The sequence below is a fragment of the Nannospalax galili genome, unplaced genomic scaffold, assembly GCF_000622305.1.
Source record: "Nannospalax galili isolate Female #2095 unplaced genomic scaffold, S.galili_v1.0 scaffold249, whole genome shotgun sequence".
Lineage (NCBI taxonomy): Eukaryota > Metazoa > Chordata > Mammalia > Rodentia > Spalacidae > Nannospalax > Nannospalax galili.
Window position 1 is genome coordinate 628,907 of NW_008360307.1, and position 22,301 is coordinate 651,207.

A 22,301-nucleotide genomic window follows, 5' to 3' on the forward strand; every position below is an offset into this window, starting at 1 on the left:
AGTATCTCATACCAATTCTTCTTAGTATGTTCCACAAAATAAAAAAGTGAAGGGACACTACCAAACTCTTTCTAGGAATCCAATATTATGAAACCAAAACCAGATCAAGTCCCCACCCCAAAAAACCCCAAACTACAGAGCAATTTCCTTGATGAACAGAGATGCAAAAAATATCAACAAAATACAGACCCAATTCATGAATTATGACCAAGTGGTCTTCATTACAGAAAGATAAGATTAGTTCAAAAACAAATCAATAACTATATTACACCATGTAAATCTTAAGGACAGAAATATAATTGCATCTGACAAAGTTTGAAATGCTTTCATATTAAAAGTCCTGCAGATGTTAGAAACAGATTAAGAGTACCTTAAAATAATAAGGGTAATATACAAGAAATCTAATGCCAACATTGTATTAAATGGAGACAGGCAGAGCATTTTCTCTAAAAGCAGGAACCAGACAAGGATGTCAACACTCCCATCTCTTATGCAGTGTAGCCCCCCAAGACTTAGCTGTAGCACTTAAAAAAGAGAAAGCGTAAATGGAATAAAAATAGGAATGGAAGAAGCCAAACTATTCCTGTTTGTATATGAAATGATTCCACACTTAAAAGACCATATAGTACTAGAAAACTCTGAGATCTAATAAACACTTACAGTAAAGTTGCAGGACACAAAATCATTATTAAAAAGTAGCCTTCATATGTATCCACAATATACTCTTAGGGAAACAAATTCAGAATGCTATCACATCCAAAATAAATCCAAAATTTAAGTATCTAAGAAAATACCTTACCAAAGATTAGAAAGCCTCTATTTAGCAAAGAAAACTTCAAGACACTGGAAAAGGATATCAGGGAAGATATTAGACAACAGAAAGACCTTCAGGGCTCCTGGGTTGATAGAATTAATATTGTGAAAATGACTATACTACCAAAATTAATTTATACATTTAATGTAGTATCTATCAAAATTTTGACTTCCTATTTCACAGAACTAGACAAAGCAAACCATGAATTCATATGCAACCACAAAAGTCCACAGATAGCCAAAGAAATTCAAAAGAATAAGAACATAGCTGAGCCCCCAGGAGCCCTATGGGCCTGGTCCTGCTCCCACCTCCCTTTGCATCCCTGGGCAGCACAGTCAGCAGCTTCCTGGTGCCAGCATGTTTCCTGAATAAGTCCCACAATGCCACTGAGCCTTGAATCCCACAGCCTCATTCACCCTCGCAGCTACCCCACCCCATCTCTCCTCCTAGCCTGAGTACTGGCCCATTTCTTGTCTTGGCACCCCAGACCCCTTTACTAACCCCTTGGCCCAGAAATCCCTTGCTTCCTGATCCTTTGCATCCAGACCAACCCAATTCCTCCCAGTAGTCCCCAGGAAACCTCAAGGCGTCTTCCCCACCCCACCTCCCTTTGCATCCCTGGGCAGCAGAGGCACCAGCTTCCTGGGACCCACATTTATCCTGGGCCCTGCTCCCAGGCCATCTCAGTCCCCAAATTCTTGAGGCCAGCATCTTTACTGGAGGAAAGCCTTAGAAGAAAGCCAGAGAGCAATTGATCCTCATCTGACTTGGGCCTTTGTGGGAACTCCTGAAGACCAGAAAGCAATTTGGCCACTCCAACACAAAATCAAAAGAGAGAACCTGAAGCCAAGACCAACCAGCTTTTTGTATTCAACAAGTAAACCACAAAGGCACATAAAGAATACAAAAAGAAGCAGACCTAAACTCAACAAAGGAAGGCTTGAGTCTCACACAAGAATCAGAAACTACAAAAGAAATCCACATGATAAAATCACAGAAAAAAAAGAATAACATGAAAAACCAAAATAATATACCCCCCACCAAGTACCAACAGCCCTCTAGAGGAATACAAGGAGAAAGACATGCCCATACAAACAGAAGAAGCATATAGAACACCAAATAGATAGGAATGAATCTCCATGGCATGTCATAGTAAAAACACTAAAAGTACAGAACAGAGAGAGAACACTGAAAGCCTCAAAAGAAAAAAAAGTCACTTATAAAAGAAAACCCATCAGAATTACAACTAACATTTCAGTGCAAACTACGAAAACCAGAAGAGTCTGGACCAAAGTATTCCCAGTTCTAAATGACCACAGATGCAAAACCAGATTACTATACCCAGCCCAAATGTCTATTATAATCCAAGGGGAAAGGAAAATCTTCCATGACATAAATAGACTGAAAGAATTCATATCCACAAAACCAGCCCTTTAGAGAGCTTTGAAGCAATATAAGAGCTTAAGAAAGGAACCCAAAGGGTAACAGAAAGAAACCTACTGAATGTATAACTGGAAATGCACAGCTCCACCAAGAATGTGAACAGAAATCAAAACGACAGGAATTAATACACATCTTTCGTTAATAACATTAAATATCAATGGACTGAACTCCTGAGTGAGAACACACAGAGTAGGTAAATGGATTAAGAAACAAAACCCATCTTTTTGTTGTCTGCAAGAAACTAATCTCAATTTCAAGGACAGGCACTACCTTAAGGTGAAAGGATGGAAAAAATTATACCAAATGAATGGTACTAAGAAAAGAGCAGGCATTGAAATTCTAATATCTAACAAAATAGACTTTAAACTAAAACTAATCAGAAGAGGTAAAGAGGGACACTTCATCATGATCAAAGGAACAAATGACCAAGAAGATATTATAATTATGAACATATATTCACCAAACTCTGGTGAACCCAACTTCATAAAAACAGTACTACAGGACTTTAAGACCCAGATTAATCCCAACTCATTAATAGTAGGGGACTTCAATACCCCATTATCTCCATTAAATGGGTCAACAGGACAGAGAATTAACAGAGAGACATATGAATTAAACAATACCATATAACAAATGGACCTAACAGACATTTACCAAATATCCATGCAAGCACCAAAGAATATACTTTCTATTCAATACCCCATGGAACTTTCTCCAAAACTGGACGTATACTGGGGCACAAAACAAACCTCAACAAATACAAAAAGATGGAAATAATTCCATGCATTCTATCAGACCGCAATGCAATACAGCTTACAATCAACACCAGAAGAAACTCTAGTAACTACATGAACACATGGAGTTTAAACAACACACTCCTGAATGATGAAAGGCTCAAAGGAGAAATTAAGAAAGAAATAAAAGTATTTCTAGAACTAAAAGAAAAGGACAATACAACACAACAAAACCTCTGGGACACGTGGAAAGCAGTCTTTAGAGGGAAGGTTATAGCTCTAAGTGCCTACATTAAAAAATCAGAAAAAACACAAACAAATGACTTAAAATTTCACCTCAAGACACTTGAAAAGCAACAACAAATGAAATCCAAACCCAGAATATAAGAAGAAATAACAAAAATGGGAGCATAAATGAATGAAATAAAAACAAAGAAAATAATACAAAGAATCAATGAATCCAAGAGCCGGTTCTTTGAAAACATAAACAAGATAGACCTACCCTTAGATCAGTTAACCAAAAAAAAGAAAGAGTAACTCCAAATCAACAAAATCAGAGCTGAAAGGGGGAAACATCAGAACAGACAACAAAAAGATCCAGAACATTATAAGGGAATACTTTAACAACCTATGTGCTACTAAATTCGAAAACTTAAAAGAAATGGACAGGTATCTAAAAGCATGGGAACCACCAAAACTAAACTAAGAAGAGATTAAGAGCTTAAACAGAGCCATAACATATAAGGAAATTGAAACAATAATACAAAACCTCCTGACTAAAAAAAGTCCCAGACCAGATGGATTTACAGCAGAATTCTACCAGACATTTAAAGAAGCCAGCATCACTCTAATACCAAAGCCTGGTAAAGATACAACCCAAAAAGAAAACTATAGACCCATATCCTTAATGAACATAGATGCAAAAATTCTCAACAAAATACTTGCAAGCTGCATACAGACACACAACAAAAAGATCATCCACTATGATCAAGTTGGCTTTATTCCAGAGAGGCAGGGATGGTTCAATATATGTAAGTCAATAAATGTTATAAATCGTATAAATGGGCTGAAAGACAAGAACTACATGATCATCACAATAGATTCAGAGAAAGCCTTTGACAAAATTCAACATGCATTTATGTTCAAAGTTCTAGAGGGAATTGGATTGGAGGAAACATACCTCAACATAATTAAAGCCATATACAACAAACCCACAGCCAACATCATTCTAAATGGAGAACAACCCAAAGCATTCCCATTAAAATCAGGAACCAGACAAGGCTATCCACTATCTCCACTCCTTTTTAACATAGTGCTTGAAACTCTTGCAAGAGCAATAAGAAAAGAGAGGGAAATTAAAGGAGTAGTAACTGGAAAAGTAGAGATCACATTATCCCTTTTTGAAGACAATATATTATATCTAAGAGATGCTAAAAATTCAAACAGAAAACTCCTAGAAATTATTAACACATTCAGTAAAGTGGCAGGTTACAAAATCAATCTACAAAAGTCTGTAGCCTTTCTATATACGAATAACAAGCAATCAGAGAAAGAGTACATGGAAACACTCCCCTTCACAATAGCTGCAAAAAAGAAAACAAAACAAAGAAACAAACAAAAAATAACTCAGTAAACCTGACAAAAGACATTAAAGACCGCTACAATGAAATTTTTAAATCTTTAAAAAAGAGATTAAGGAAGACATCAAAATATGGAAAGACTGCCGATGCTAATGGATTGGAAGAAGGAATATTGTGAAAATGACCATCCTACCAATCCCCATGATATTCTTCACAGAATTGGAAAAAAACATCTTAAGATTCATATAGAAGCACAAAAGACCACGGATAGCCAAAGCAACCTTGAGCACTAAGAGCACTGCTGGGTGGATTAATACACCAGATTTTTCAACTGCATTACAGAGCTGTAGTCATAAAAACAACATGGTACTGGCACAGAATAAGACCTATAGATCAATGGAACAAAATTGAAGACCCACATATGACTACATGCAGTTTCAGCTACCTGATATTTGACAAAGGGGCCAAGAACATTCACGGGAAGAAAGACAGCATGTTCAGTAAATGGTGCTGGCAAAATTGGATCTCCACCTGTAGAAGAATGAAACTAAACCCCTATCTTTCACCTTACACAAAAGTCAATTCCAAATGGATCAAAGACCTCAATGTGAAACTTGAAACTCTAAAATGGTTAGAAGAAAACTTTGGCAATAACCTACAAGATATAGGCGTAGGAAAGGATTTTCTAAACCGGACCTCAATTGCTCAGGAAACAAGGTGAAGAATCAACAAGTGGGACCTCATTAAACTAAAAAGCTTCTGTACATTAAAGGAGGCAACCAAAGAAGTGAAGAGAAAAGCCAAAGAATGGGAGAAAATCTTCCCCAGAAACACATCTGACAGAGGTTAAACATCCAGAATATATAATAAACTCAAAAAACAGAGAATAAAGGAAGCAACCCAATTAAAAGATGGGATAAGGAGCTGAACAGAGAGTTCTCAAAAGAAGAACTAAAGATGGCTAAGAAGCACTTAAAAGGTGTTCAATGTCATTAGTAATTAGGGACATGCAAACTAAAACCAATTTAAGATTTCATCTTTCCCCAGTCAGACTGGCTAAGATCAAGAGAACAAATGATACCAAATGTTGGAGAGGATGTGGGGAAAGGGGAACACTCATCCACTGCTGGTGGGGCTGAAAACTTGTTCAAACCCTATGGCAAGCAGTAAGGAGAACATTTAAAAAACTACAAAGTAACCTACCATTTGACCCAGTTATACAACTCTTTGGCATATACACAGAGAACTCATCCTATTGCAGAGGTGCTCATATATCCATGCTTGTTGCTGCTCTTTTCACAATAGCTAAGAGATGGAAGCAACCTGTGTCCCCCAACTGACAAGTGGATAATGAAGATGTTCATTTATGTGATGGAGTACTACTCAGCAGTAAAGAAAGATGAAATCATGAAATTTTCAGGTAAATGGATGGACCTAAAAACTCTTATACTAGTGAAGTAACACAGACTCAGAAAAAAAAAAAGATATATGTTCTTCCTCATATGTGAATCCTAGCACCAAATCCTCATAAGTGAGTTATGTATTCCATAAACACAGGAACCAGGATAATGAAAGGGAAACAGAGAGGTAAAGGAAAAGAAAGAATCTGAAAGAGAAGAACAGTAGGGCACGGGTATTAATAAGGGAGATATGGATAAAAATAGGGTTACTTTAAGGGGAACCTTGGAGATAAAGGGAAAGAAGGAGCTCAAGAGAGGTGGGACCATAGGAGAAGGGTATTATTAATGGAGAAATGGAAAATATGGGGGCACTTTAAATGGGGAAACCATGGTGGAAGGGCTAGACAATGTGAGAATAAATAATGCTTAGCTAGTGAAAAAAAAACCAGAGGGAACCATATTAATTGAACAACCTACTGACAAATTACATGTACAACTAGCTCAAGGAATATAATATATATCTAGGCAAAGTTTATTTGAGAACATATGGTCTTTACCCAAGCTTTGTCTACATGGCACATGGTAATTAAAAGTACCAGATTGGTGGTACTAACCTTCTTGGATGTTTAGCAGCCATATTTTGAGGTCTATACTAATTTGGTCAGAGGAACATAAAGCAAAGTTTTTGTTCCTTGCCTCCCTGTGTCAACTAAGTTCCAGGGGACTATGAGTATCTCTCAAAATGTCCTCTAACTCTGGTGAGTCTCCTGTCCTCCTGATCAGGTAGGCCATGGAGGCCCCAGAAAATGGACTTGAATCAGTGTCCAGTCAACAAAAAGGAGGGTCAACACAGAGGAAAAATTTCTACCATGCTTCCTAGTGAAGCCAGCCATGGTTGATTAGGGCTTTTGACTTATCTTCCCATAGATGGAACTAGTAAAAGAAAAGAGTCAGGAGCTCCTCCCAAGCCTGCATGAGCCCTGAGGAACAGACCCTCAAATGGCCTTAAAAGTAAAAATAAATTGTTTTATCTTGGCCAACTATAGGGTCTTAAACACCCAAAAGGAAAGTATAACTAAAGATTAAAGTGGTCAATATAATTCTTTGAGTCCATGGGTATAGATAAAGGCAACATAACAAGAAACAATGCCAGACAGAAGATTCCTTCCTTTGAGTTGTTGGCCAGGGTGGCCCAAGAAACTCTCAGACAGTAACCCAGTATAGAACTGGGAAAATTAACAGTAGAGCCCAATCTTATCTAAAGGAATATTGGCAACTGATTGCTGCTAGATGAGGAATAGCTGATCTTCCTGAAACAAGGAACTCTAGATAGGCTGACTAGATTCAGTGGATGAACAAACACTGGGGAATGGCTGGGGGGGGCGACAACACAGTGGACAGTAACAGGCATGACAGATTATATGGGATCCAGTGGAGGGGGTGGGGGCTACGGGTGGGTACCATTTGGGATGTGGGTATATGGATGAATAAGATTGTTTGGGATGTTCTGTATGAAATACACACAAAAAAAATCAACAAATTTTAAAAATGAGTTATATTTGAGGAAGAAGCATAAAAATTTGCTTCATGTTAATTAGTAGAGGTGAAAAACATTGAAACCTACCTGATTGTATCATTGAAACATACCTGATGACTTTATATTCATACTCAGGTGTCAAGGATCCAAGGGTAACCAACTGTGATTAGTAATGATCAGATACATAGAGATTAGGGATGCATGTGCAAACATCTGTTAGTAGCATGAAAAATTAGTTTTTCTGTACGAAGCAGTATATTTTAAAATGAAATAGAGATCTTTTTGAAAGGTTAAAACCTCATTCAATTTTATGTCTTATAGGGTTTATACTGAGTTCAATATTGTAGAGCTGTTAATTCAAATGTGAATTTAAAAATTTACAGCCAATTTTTAAAGAGATGTATCTTTTCTCTGGAAATTGTTATTGAATATGTTAATGCTGTAATTAAATGCTTTTTCTAATCATTTGGTTATTAAATAAATAATTTTTAAAAAGATCACAACTGAAAGTATCACAGTCCCAGAGCTCAAATTATACTACAGAACTATGTGATAAATGCAGTCTGGTATTGGCATAAGAACAGACAGGTAGATCAATGAAACTGAACAGGAAACAAACTTACAAGCCCATCTAATTCTTGACAAAAAGGGTCAAATGCATGCACTAGAGAAAAAGATAGTCTATCAAACAGAGAGTGCTGGCAAAAGTGGATATCCACCTGCAGAAGAATGAAATTAGATTAATATCTTTCATGGTAGAAAAATCAATTGGAAATAAATCAAAGACCATACATTGAAACCATAAAAGCTGAAACTTCTGGATAAATACACAGGGAATACTATTCAGGACATTGGAGTAGCCAAGAACTCTGAATATAATATTAATAGCACAGGAGGTAGCCCCAGGTATCAACTCATGGGACTACATGAAATAAAAAGTTTCTGAAGGGCAAGAGGAACTATCAGCAGAGGACACATACAGCCCACAGATTATAAGATAATCTTCACCAGATACACCTCAGACAAAGGTCTGATCTGTATGGATATTAGACTCAATGGCAAAAGAAATCATTTTACATACACATGAATTTTCAAAGACCTGCAAGAATTAAATAACAATGAAATAAAATTGCCATTCAATAAATAAACTAATAAATTAAAAAAGACAGTTTCAAATAAAGGCACACAAATGACCAATAAAGATTTTTAATAATTTTCAGCATTCTTAGTCATCAGGAAATGCATATTAAAATTATCTTGAAAACAAAAACAGTAAAACTATCCTGAGGTATAGCCACACCACAGTCAGAAAGGCTATTGTCAAGAAGTCGGACAGCAAATCTTAAAAAGGATGTGGAGAAAGAGGAATGCACATTCTCTGCTGGTGGGAGCGCAAACTAATGCAGTCAGTATGAAAATCATTTTGGGGGGTTCCTCAGAAAATTAAATAAAAACAGGACTACCATATTTCAGTACAAGCCATGTTCTCAGAGAACTTCTTACTTTTCTAGAGCTATTTGTAGCCCCAAGTTTATTGCTACAGAGAGGAAATAAAATGAACTTAGCTGCACATCAACAGATGAATGGACAAAGAAAATCTGGTACATATATAAAATGAAATATTCATTTCTGAAAAAATGAAATTATAAAATTCACAGGAAAATGAGTAGACTGAGAATATATAATTTTGAGTGAGAGCACCCAATCTGAGAAATAAAAAAGCCATGTTTTCTCTCATATGCAGATCACAGTCTATCTATATGTATACATGTGTGTGTATGTCTATGTGTGTATAAACAAATGTACATCTGGGTATATTATAACATTTAGAAAAGATAAAAGAAAGGGTAATAAAATGACAAAATGCATACTAGTAAGTTTGCATGCATAGGATACTTTAAGTCCTTTGAATGTTTTTCCCCAGGTCTAACACATTTTCAATGTAAATGGGCCATAATGAGCAGTTTCCACATGTGTGATTCCATGAGGGTCTGTTACCTTAGATATGAATTTAAAATTTTTTGTTGTTGTTGGAATGTTCCTATAGATTACTCTTCTTTGTTTGCAATGCCTTTAAACAGTCTACTCTTTAAACAGTAATGTTAGCTATTCAACAATATAGTGTGAAGATTATCAAAGTATGTTTAAGATAATCATAATCTTGAAATTTCTGATAATTCCTGTGAATAGTGACATATTGTACCTGAATCTCAAAGAGTAATATGCCAGACACTTGAAAACACTGAAAAAACTCGTTTTATGTCACTGTGTGTTATAGCTCTAAAATGTAACACTGCTGCTGAAGAAATGTGCTTTGTTCTAAAAAATAATCATGGATATGTAAAATGATGCATCCTAGTATTAAGTCTAATGTTCTACATACCTAAACTCTTTGTAATGATTAGAAACATCTAAATGTTTGGATTTCTTGGGGATTAGTAGAATAAGTACAAATTTCTCCGTATCTCTGGGAAGACAGGCCTTGAGGTAGCTTTCCAGACCACATTTTTCAGTGAATTAAAATGAAGCAGCCCTTAGCTTTTTCTGGAAAGTGCTGTCTACACATTTTCTCAGAGTCTTATGATGTGTTCTAGTGGTTGTTCAACATTAATGTGGCGTTCTGACATTGCCTTTGGAAGAGGTATAGAGATTAAAAAATAACAAAATGTCCAAAAAAATTCTTTGCTGTTTAAAATAGTTCTAGCTCAATCTAAACTAACTTCACCAATTGCTAAATGATTTCTTTTTGTGATTGTTGGAGCAGATAGTAGTTTTATCCAAACTATTTATCCTAATCAGCAGTTGGAGAAGAAGAATGTTAAATAAACAATCTTATTTTGATTGTTTCTCTGGATGTTTACCAGGCTGTTGACAAAACCAAGAGAATGTTTAATGACTTGGTGGAGAAACTTGAAACAGAAGTGGGAGCTGCTCTTGGAGAGACTTATTTGCTACGTTTTTAGTACAACAAAAGGAAAATGATGACAGGCCACCTCTTGCTACCCACTTTCAATTGGAAAATTGATCCTACTTCTTGTCTAGATTTCAATTCTCTCACGTTGAATTAAATAAACATTTACAATGAAAGTCAGAAAGTCATAGATACAATTCAGATTTTCTTTTTAAAAATTACAGAAAACAGAGCTCTTTACACAGGGGATCAGGCAGGAAGGCTCTCCAAGGTCCGGTGTATAGACTTATGCAAGGTTACTCACAGTGTGCCAAGAAATAAGCCATGGAGCCTCAGGACTATGTTATGTCTGAAACCCTATGGACACAAGCTCGAGTTATCTCCTAGGAATGTCCTGATAAACAACAGTTATACAGTTATAATATTAACCAAGGAAACAGTTTGAATGCTTGTTCCTTAAAGGAATTAGTGGGGTTATTCAATTTTAATTCCTTATTAATCTTTTTATATCTTGGGTAATACTAATTCCCTCAAGCATGCTATTTAAAGCTTAGGAAAAATGTATCCTCAAGGATCTATTGCCAGCAAAGAAACTGTTTTCAGCATCTGGGAATAAAAATCACCACCAAATATAGATCATTGGGTCAACTTTCTTTGGGAAATGGTGAAATTAAAGAACGTGAGCTCCAACATTTTCCTTAGTGGCTGGCTTCAGGGTAGCTCATTAGTCTATTCCTGGATCTGTATGCTGACTGAGAAAGGACAGATGTGACTGGTATATAATTTTCCTAACTGCTAGCAAAGTCCAGGGGGCATGCTAGTAGACCAATCCTTTGCCAAAATGTTTCTTTATTTCATTTTCAACTATTATTATCAGAATTCAAACATTTACTGATGCAAAATTGCATAATTTTCTACCAAAGTAACCTCATCCTGATGATTCTCCTTTGAGAAATCCATACCCAGACTTGCGATATCTCATTTTCCCCAAGTGCCTCTCTTTCTATCAACCTCTGTGTTTAAGATCTATAATAAAACTAGTTTTTAATAAACTCCAGTTCTTCTTAAAAGATAGTCCAATCCCAGTACTACAAAGAACTTGAAACTTGTATTTAGGTGTTGCTTTTGCAACACGGTATTTAAAACAGACTAAAATTTCCTGAACCTTTGATTTGGTAAATCATTCTAATACATGTATTACTCCAATTGCTTTTCATAAAACAGTAATTAAGATTGAAAGCTTCAGACCTCTTAATTAAAAATAGTTATCGCTTATTCATCTTCTAATATAGAATTTGCTGATACTATTATTAAATGTTTCTTTCATTTTCTCCTAAATATTTCTAAGGAATGTCCATGTTTCTTACCATTAAGTTCAAATCAATTGTTGTACTTCCTCAAGTCAACAATCCATTATAAATCCTTCTCATTAACAGTAATGACTTCCTCACCCAATCCACTGATAATTGTTCACTCTCTTTTGAAATGGCAATTCTGGAAATAACCTTGGGATTGGTCCTCAAAATTTTATTTCTTATCTTTCTCATTCATGAACATTTGGATTCCTCCACATATCCAGAAATGTACAGGTTCTCCAGATTTTTATTTTTCTGTTTTAAAATTTATTTATGTATGTGTGTTTTACCTGCATGTATTAAGTATACACATGTGTGGAATGCCCCCAGAAGCCAGAAGAGGGCATCAGATCCCCTAAAATAGGAACTAAGAATGGTTGTTAGCTGCTGTGCGGATGCTGGGAACCCAAACCCAGGTCCTCCGCAAGAGTAGCAAGTGCTCTTAACTGCTGAGCCATCTCTCCATCGCCATGTTCACTGATTTTCTTCCTCTTTATTCTTTCTCTGGTGAATAATTTAATTCTCACCAGAGAGAAAGGAAGAGTGAGAACAACAGAGAGAAAGAGAGAGAGAGAGAGAGAGAGAGAGAGAGAGAGAGAGAGAGACCAGTGTTCTTGCTTCTAGGATTTACTCATCAATGATCTCATACTTCTAACAGTTTAAAAATGAAGTATTTATTTTGAACTCCCCACTCTAGCCCAGTCATAATCTGTGCTTTCATCAACTTTTTCTTGGATAACATGATGTCCTCCTGAGGATTTTTTTTTTTTTTGCTTCCAGTGTTGTATTTTTTAAAATTATATCCTCTGTATTGTAGGCCTCAGTATCTTAAGTAATATCTTATGAGAGCCTACTCACTGTGCCTTGCTTCCCCTGCAGCCCCAGATTTCTGGACTATCTTCTTAATCAAGCCCATTGTGTCCTGATCCCCTGCACTCTGATTAACTCAATTCTCCACCTTAGTTTATTTGACCCACCACAGGCTGTCACTCCCCCACCTTGCACTGGTTCCTGATATGCCTACCTCAGAGCTGCCTACCACCCTGGTAAGTCAGATCCCACCCACTGCACCTTGATTCCTCTGCAGCCTGAGCAGCTCCCTCACTCTGTCTCCCTTCTAGCCTCTGACCCAGGCCCACTCTTCTTCCTCCACCTCAGATCTCTGGACTAGCTTCGTATCCCAGACTGTTTAATCCTCTAGCATAGTTTGTAAGACCCTCCACAGGTTGTCCACACCCATGATCTCCTGATTTTCCTGTCTCATAACTATCTACCACTCTGTTAAGTCAGATCCTGCCTATTGCACCTTGATTCCCCTGCAGTCTGAACAGCTCCACTCTATTCTTGCATTATATTCCCCCTTCTAGCCTTTGGCTCATGCCTACTCCTGCTCTTTCTATACCAGATCTCTGGACTACTCTCTTAGTCCATACTCACCCACTGTGTCCTGATCTCATTCACCCAGACTAGCTCAGTTCTCCAGCTTAGTTTGTTAGATCCTCCACAGGCTGTCCCCACCCTGTCTCACCCTTGGCACACTCTGATCTGCCTACCACAGACCTGCTTACTATAAAGCCTACTACCCTGGGAGAAGCTGAAGCACACACCAACTGACTTTTCATACTTGAACAAAAAGCAACCAAGCTATATCAACAATATAAACAGTATCAAAGTTCAAGTAAACAAAGGAAGAATAGAATTTCCTATAAGAAACACAACCAGAAAAAGACATTCATGCACCCAACCAGCAAAACAAAAACACAAATAATATGAAAAACTAAGAGAATATGTCTCCAATAAAAAAGCCACCAGTTCTACAGAAGTGTACTACAGAGACAATTACCATGAGGAACACCACAATGAAGTATTTAAAAGAACAATCATAAACATGATCAAAGAACTTAAAGAACACAGAGGCAAACAACTCAAAGAACTCAAAGAGGATAGGTATAAACTAGTGATGGGAGCTCAAGAAAGTACAAATATGTGTCTGGGTGAAATATTGAAAACATGCCAGGACTTGGAAAGTGAATTCACAAAAGAGTTAAAAATGTTGATAAGTCAATTTGAAACAACAGGAGAAAGCCTCATGGTGAGATTGACTGAAATAGAAAACATAATATGAAGATTAGATGACAAAGTTGAAGAACTAGAGTCCTCAAGCAAAGACTATAAAAAATTAAAACCACAACTGAATACACAGGAAATATAAAAATCATGAGAAGACCGTATCTACACATTATAGGCATACATAGAGGAGAAAAATTTCAGGTCAATGGCATTGACCCTATCTTCAACAGGTATAGATGAAAACTTCAATAAATTAAGGAAAGACACACCTATCCAGATATAAGAAGCACAGAGAAGATCAATTTGACAGGATCAGAACAGGAACACCCCCCCCCCCGCCAGCATATCATAGTAAAAACAGTAAATGTACAGAAAAAAAAGAGTACTAAAAGCTGCTAGAGAAAAACAGTAACTTACATATAAAGGAAAACCCATTAGAATTTCAGCTGACTTTTCAATGCAAACTATGAAAGCCAGAAGAGCTTGGACCAAAGCAGTTCCAGTTCTAAATCACCTGGATGCCAACCCAGAATACTGTATCCAGAAAAACTCTCTATCATAGTAGAAGGTGAAAAGACAATTTTTCATGACATGGATAGATTGAAAGAATTCATATCCACCAAACCAGCCCTATAGAGAATATGAAAAGCAATACAAAAGACATATGATAGGAATGACTATGCCCAAGAAGTTACAGAAAGAAAACAAAGGAAGGTATAATATGGAAACCCAAAATGGGACCAAGAACACAAATTAAAATAACAGTAGTAGATACACATCTTTCAATAATAACTCTAAATATCAATGGCCTCAACTTCCCATTCAAAAGACACAAGCCAGTGGAATGGATTATGAAACAAAAGCCATCTTTCTGTTGCCTTCAAGAAACTCATCTTCAAGGATAGGCAACTGCTTAGGGTGAGGGGTTGGAAAAATTATTCCAAGCAAATGGCACTAAGAAGCAAACTGGTGTTGCAATTCTGGTGTCTGACAATAATTTGAAATTGACAATAATATGAAGTAAACTTCAAATTAAAACTAATCAGAAGAGATAAAGAGGGACACTTCATTCTAATCAAAGGAACAATTGAACAAGAAAATATTACAGTCATGAACATATATACACCAAACACTGGCACATCCAATTTCATAAATCAGTACTACAGGACCATAAAACACAGATTAGTCCTAACTTAGTAATAGTAGGTGACTTCAATATCCCACTGTCTCCAATAGGCTGGTCAACTGGACAAAGAATAAACAAAGAGACATTGGAATTAAATGACACCTTACGTGAAATGGATCTAATGGACATCAACAGAATATTCCATCCAAACATCAAAGAACACACCTTATATTCAGCATCCCATGTAATTTTCTCTAAAACTGACCACATATTGGGACACAAAACCAACCTCAACAAGTAAAACAAAGAAGTAATTTCATGTATTCTATCAGACAATGCAATAAAGCTTATAATCAACAGCAAAAGAAGCTCTAGTAACTACATGAATTCATGGAGATTAAGCAGCATACTCAATAATGATGAATGGTTCAAAGAAGAAATTAAGAAAGAACTATAAGTATTCCTGGAACTAAATGAAAATAATAACACAGTACAACAAAACGAACCCCCTGGGGCAGTTCCAATAGGAAAGTTTATAGCTTTAAGTGCCTCCATTAAAAAATTAGCGAAAGCACATATGAATGACTTAACATCATAACTCAAGACTCTGGAAAGGCAAGAAAAGAATCAAATCAAAACCTAGTAGATGAGAAGTAACAAAAATCAGAGCTTATATTAATGAAATAGAAACAAAGAAAACAAATCAATGAATCTAAGAGCTGGTTCTTTGGGAAAAGTTAAGAAGATAGACAGACCCTTACCTCAGTTAACCAAAAGAAAGAAGCAAATCCAAATTAACAAAATCAGAGATGAAAGGGGAAACATCACGAGACAAAAAAAAATTCAGACCATTATAAGAGAATACTTTAAAAACCAAAAATCTATTAAAATTTAAAATCTAAAAGATACAAATGAATTTATAAATTCATAGAAACCACCAAAGTTAAACCAAATAGAGATCAGCAGCTTCAATAGACCCATAACAAATAAGGAAATTGAAATAGTAATACAACTCCCAACTAAAAGACAGCCCAGGCCCAGATGAATTCTCAGAAGATTTCTACCAGACATTCTAAGATCCACAACCAATACTTATTGCATTATTTAAAAAGAAACAGAAGAACTCCCAAACACCTTCTATGAAGCTAGTATGACTCTAATCACAAAAACTGATAAAGATAGAACAAAAAAGAAAATTATAGGCCCACATCCTTAATGAACATAGACACAAAGATTATGAACAAAATACTCATAAACCACATACAAGCACACATCAAAAAGATCATCCACCATGATCACGTCAGCTTCATTCCAGGCATACAGGGATGATTCAATATATGGAAGTCAATAAACGTAATAAATCATATAAATGAACTTAAGGACAAAAATCACATGGTCATCTCAATATATGCATAAAAGGCCTTTGACAAAATCCAACATGAATTCATGTTAAAGGTTCTAGAGAAAATTGGACTGGAGGGAATATAACAACATAATTAAAGTTATGTATAGACAATAGTTAACATTATTCTGAATGGAAAAAAAAACTGGAAATACTCCCATTAAAATCAGTAACCAGATAAGCTATTTACTATCTGCACTTCCTTCAGTCTAGTGCTTGGAACTCTTGCTAGATCAATTAGACAAGAGAAGAAAATTAAAAGAGTACTAATTTTAAGAAGAATATATCAAATTTTCACTATTTGCATATATGATATTATACATAAGAGATCCCCCAAATTCCACTAGGAAACCTCTAGAAATGATCAAAATGATCAATACTTTAAACAAAGTGGTAGGTTACAAAATAAACTTACAAAAATCAATAGCCTTTCTATATCCCAATAGCAAGTAATTGGAGAAAAAGTACATGGAAACCCCCCCATTCCCAAAAGCCTCAAAAAAAAAAAAAAAAAAATCTAGAAATAAACCTGATTAAAGATACTAAAGATCTCTATAATGAAAACTTTTAAATCATTAAGGGAAGAGATAGAGGAAGACACCAGGAGATATGATGCTAATGGACTGGTAGAACTTATGTTATGAAAATGACGGTCCCACCAAAAGCAATCTACAGATTCAATGCAATGCCAATCAAAATCGCCATGACATTCTTCACAGAGCTAGAGAAAACTACCCTAAAATTCATATGCACTAACAAAATCCCAGATAGCCAAAGAAAAATTAGGCAAAAAGAACAATGCTGAGGGAATTATCACATCAGATCCCAAACTGTATTACAGAGCTGTAGTCATAAAAACAGAATGGTACTGGCACAAAACAGACATGTAGATCAATGGAACAGAATAGAAAACCCAAACATGAATGCATGTAATTTCAGTCACCTGATATTTGACAAAGGGCCCAAGAAGGCACAATGGAATTAAGACACCATTTAACAAATGGTGCAGGCAAAAGTGGATATCTATCTGTAGAAGAATGAAATTGTACCCTTATCTTTCACCCCGCATGAAAGGTGGCTCAAAATGGATCAAGACCTCAATATAAAACCTCAAACTCTGAAAACACAGCAAGTACCCTACAAGATACAGGTACAAGAAAGGACTTTCTAAATTAGACCTCAGTTACTCAGATAAGATAAGATCAACAGTTAAAATGTGGGACCACAGAAACTAAAAAGCTTTTGTAAAGCAAAAGAAACAACCAAGGAAGTGAAGAGGATACCCACTGGGAGAAAATCCTCACCTGCTACACATCTGACAGAGGATTAGTATCCAAAACATACAAAGAACTCAAAAGAAAAGAGAAAAACAAGAAAATAAATGACCCAATAAAAATTAAAAAATGAACAAAGAGTTCTCAAACAAAGAATTAAAAACGGCTAAGAAACCCCTTAAAAAGTGCTCAACATTCTTAGTAATTAGAGAGATGCAGATAAAAACCACTTTAACATTTCATCTTACTCCAGTCATACTAACTAAAATCAAGAGAACAAAAGTCACCAAATGGTTGTGAAGATGTGGTGAAAGGGGAATGCTCATTCACTGCTGGTGAGATTGAAAACTCATGCAACCACTATGGAAAGTGGTGTAAAAAAAACTAAAAATGAATCTACCATATGATCCAGTTATACCACTCCTTGGCGTATACCCAAAGGACTCATCCTACTGTAATTATAACTGTACATCCATGTTTGTTGCTGCCCTCTTCACAATAGCTAAGAGATTGAAACAACCTAAATGCCCCTTACCTGACAAATGGATAATGAAAATGTACATTTACACAATGGAGTTCTATTCAGTGGTAAGGGAAGCCAAAATTATGAAATTTGCAGGTAAATGGATGGAAGTAGAAACTGTTATACTAAGTGAAGTAACAGACTCAGAAAAGCAAGTGATGTATGTTTGCTCTCATTTACGGGTCTTAGCACCAATCCCTTATATGTGACTATAAATCCTGATGCAACAACAGGAGTCAGGAAAATGGAAAGGACCTACAAAGGGAAAGGGAAAGAAAGAGCCTGAGAGAGGGGAATAGTAGGATAGGTGTTACCAAGAGGGAAATGGGAGAAATGGAAGTAGTCAACTGGGAAGAGAGAAGGGAAGGACATACAAAGAACCATGGGGGTAAAAGGGAAGAAGGAACTCAAGTGAGGGGAAATTATAGGAGACAGGTGTTATCAAGAGGAAAATGGGGCTACTTAAACTGGGAAGGAGGAGGGAGGTTAGATGGGAGGGAGGCAATAAATAAAGATTAGGTGGCATAAAAAGTCAGAGGTAAATGTATTGACTCAAAAACTCATGAAAAATGCACATACAATATCTGTATTCTAGTGCATGTGCATACCTGAAGGCTATATAACAAGGAACACAGTGCCAGACAGGAGAAACCTCCTTTAGAGTTGTTAGGGTAGTCCAAGAGAGTTCCCATATAGCACAGGCTATTGCCACAAGTCCTTGATTACCTCCCAAAACTTGAAGGTAAGACCCTACTACTGAAGGCAGGACATATTTCAGACACAGGACTTGGAGCAATGGAGGTGGAGTTGACCTGGAATCCTCCTCCATTAAGACTAGATCTGTAGTGTGAAAGCTGCAAAGGGAAAAATAAATCAATGATCCTACTCAACTGTAAAGCCTAATAACAATGACTGGCCTAGGAAACTATTGTTATTGATGCAGTAGTGGCACTTTTACCTTTGGGGTAAATCAGCAGTTGCCTAATTGGAAATGTTCTTTATTACTGATTGATTCATATATATGTATACATATGCATTAAAACATGATCACATTTATCCCTCATTCTCCCTGGAAACTCTTAACCTCTTCTGTACGTCCCCCCAAATTCATCATGTCTTTTGTTTTTATCGCCCACTAAGTACAGTTGGTACTGCCTATGTGTGCAGTAGTGTGGGGCCTTCCATTGGTCAGTCTCATTGTTTACTGTTTAGCTTTTATTTTATAGTTTAATTGGTGTGTGTTCAAATTTATTGATTTTTTTTTTAATCCACAATGTCTAACAGACTACTAATATCATCTTACACAGACTGTAAATCATGAATTCTGCTTTGATTTATGGAAGTTCTTTCTTGGCCATTTTTCAGAGCATATTTTTTCCTTATACATTCATATTTTAAAGTAGTTGAATATGTTTATAACAAACTTTTGAAAAGAAACTGTTGATGTCACCTTTTCTGTCATCTTTATTTTGTTTTCCTTGCTGGACATACATCTGGTTTTTTTTTGTTGTTTGTTTGTTTTAATGATGAGTATTGAGTTACTAAATATTTTTAAAATCTATTAGTGACTTACTTTGTTTGTTTGATTATTTGTTTAAGACGGGATCTCCCTTTAGCCTCAGCTGGCTTGGTACTTGCTATGTAGACCAGGATGTCCTCCATCTCACAGAGATCCACTTGCCTCTGCCTCCTAAGTACTGGCAAGTAAACTTTACTCCTAAGTAAAGTTGTGTGCCACCATTCCTGACTGTGGGCTTACTTTTAAGTGGAATTTTAGAGGTACTTTGCACTGGGGATTTTCATTGTTGACATTGTTGTTTGTTTGTACTACTAAATCCTTCTGGTGTTTGTTTAAAATATGAACTCTTTATTCTGGATATCCAAAATTTTCCCAATCCCCTGTAAACTTCATATTGTTTGGTTTGTGATTCTGGGGTCTCTCACTTTCTATAATACTTTCTATAATACTTATATATGGGTTGATTTGAATTTATTTGGCAACATATTTGAGGGTGCCCCATGAAGATTTCTGGGACTCTTGTAGCTGCCTGTTTGCTTATGTGCCACTCCTCATTTTCCCATCCTGTCTGTCTCTCCTCCTGAAAAATTTATCTCTGCTCCTCCAGAGAGAATATTATCTTGTATCGTGGGGATGCACATGACTATACTCTAAATTGGTAAGTGCCTCTACATCAAAAGACAGAGATCATAGATCTTGCCACAATTATTTACATTTTCTTAATAATCAAAGTCAAGATCACTATTGTAATTGGTAGCATAGCATCTCAAACAGATATTTCATTCTTTTCGGCGGAGGGGGGTGTATCTCACCTACAGTTCCCCATCAAGTCAGGAAGAATAGATTTTTGCCTCCTTTTTAAAAATTTATTTATTAACCACATACTTAGAAAAATCATTTCATTACAACAGCATTGACATATTCAATAACAATTTCCTGAGCTAAGATGCATTTCTTTCAAAATCGTTTGTAAATTTTTAGGTCCTTTTTTATTGTTAATTTTTGTGTTAAAAGAATATAAGGCTGGATAACAACAAAATGCTGCTTCCTTTCTAACAGAATTTTTATATAACAGGTCACTGCTTAATTAGTAATGGTAAGAATTATTTTGTAAGGAAAAAATTATGCATCAAATTAAGTGGTAAATCTTAAATTAAAAAAAAAATATTCCAAAAGATTTTAATGTCTCCTTGAATATTTTCAATTTTGTATATAAATATTTTATCAATGTTCAAATACCTTTTACAAAATATATTGTTTCCAGCAAAATATAATTTACCTTAAAGAAATTTTCTCATATGTTAAATATTTATTGTACAGAATAATTTCAGAGAATGGATTTATTTTAGCTCGCAGTTCAAGGTACATAGTGGGAAGTGAAAACAGCAGGAGCTCAAGACAGCTGTCACACTGTGTCCATAGTCAAGAAGTAGAAAGCTGCAAATGCACATGCTCAGCTCCCTCTCTCCTTTCCATTCAGTCCAGGGTCCAGGCCAGGAAATGATACCACCCTCACTTAGTTCAACCGGAGCATGAAGCATGCTTGTGAAATTCTCTTGTTTGAATATATTTGCTGTTTGGAGTATGGCAGACCAAATGACAAAATGTCTTGAGCTATAGATAGCTGATTTGGTTTTAGTTTATTTTAAAATTTGTAATTCCTATAGAAATTAACAGCCAGGGGTTGGGGATGTGGCTTAGCAGGTAGAGTACTTGCTTAGCATGCACAAAGCATGGGTTGGCTCCCAGCACCACATAAAACTAGGCATGGCAATACACACCTTTAATCCCAGTGCTCAGGAAGTAGAGGCAGAAGAACCTGACATTCAAGGTCATCCTTAGCCACAAATCAAGTTTGAGGTTATATTAGTCACTTTTCTGTTGTTGTGTTAGAAACACTGACCAACTTATAGAAGGAACAGTTTATTTGAGATTACAGTTCCAAAGGGACAAGAATCCATCATGACAGGGAGGTATGGCAGCAGAGGTAGCTGGAGGAGGAGTGGAAGCTAAGCTCTCACATCTTCAAGCAGGCACAGGAAGCAAGAGAGCGATGAGATCAGGCAAGACTTAAGAACTCTCTAAGCCTGTCCCCAGTGACATGTTTCCTTTAGCATGGCCATACCTTCTAAGACCTCCAAAATCAGTGCTACTAACTAGGGACAAAAGCTCAAATACTTGGAGCCTGTGGGGGACATTCTCATTCAAAGCACCACATTTCACTCCCTGGCCTGCATAGGCTCATGACCATATAAAATGCAAAATGAATTTAGTGCAGTCTTAAAAGTCCCCATAGTCATTACCGGTCTCAATACTATTCAAAAGTCCACAATCTAAAGTACCTTCTAAGACTCAGGGAAATCTCTTAACTGTAAGCCCTGTGAAATCAAAAGACAAAAATTACATACTCCCAGCATGCGGTGGAACCGAGTACACATTACCATTCCAAAAGGGAAGACTAGAGGCATAGTGAGGAAATATTGGACTGAAACAAGACCAAAAACTAGCAGGGTAAACACCAAATCCAGTAGCTCTATGTGTGATTTCTGGAACTTTACTTCCAAAAGGCTTAGATGGCTCAGCCTCTCCAACGTTGCTGCATTTAATGTACAT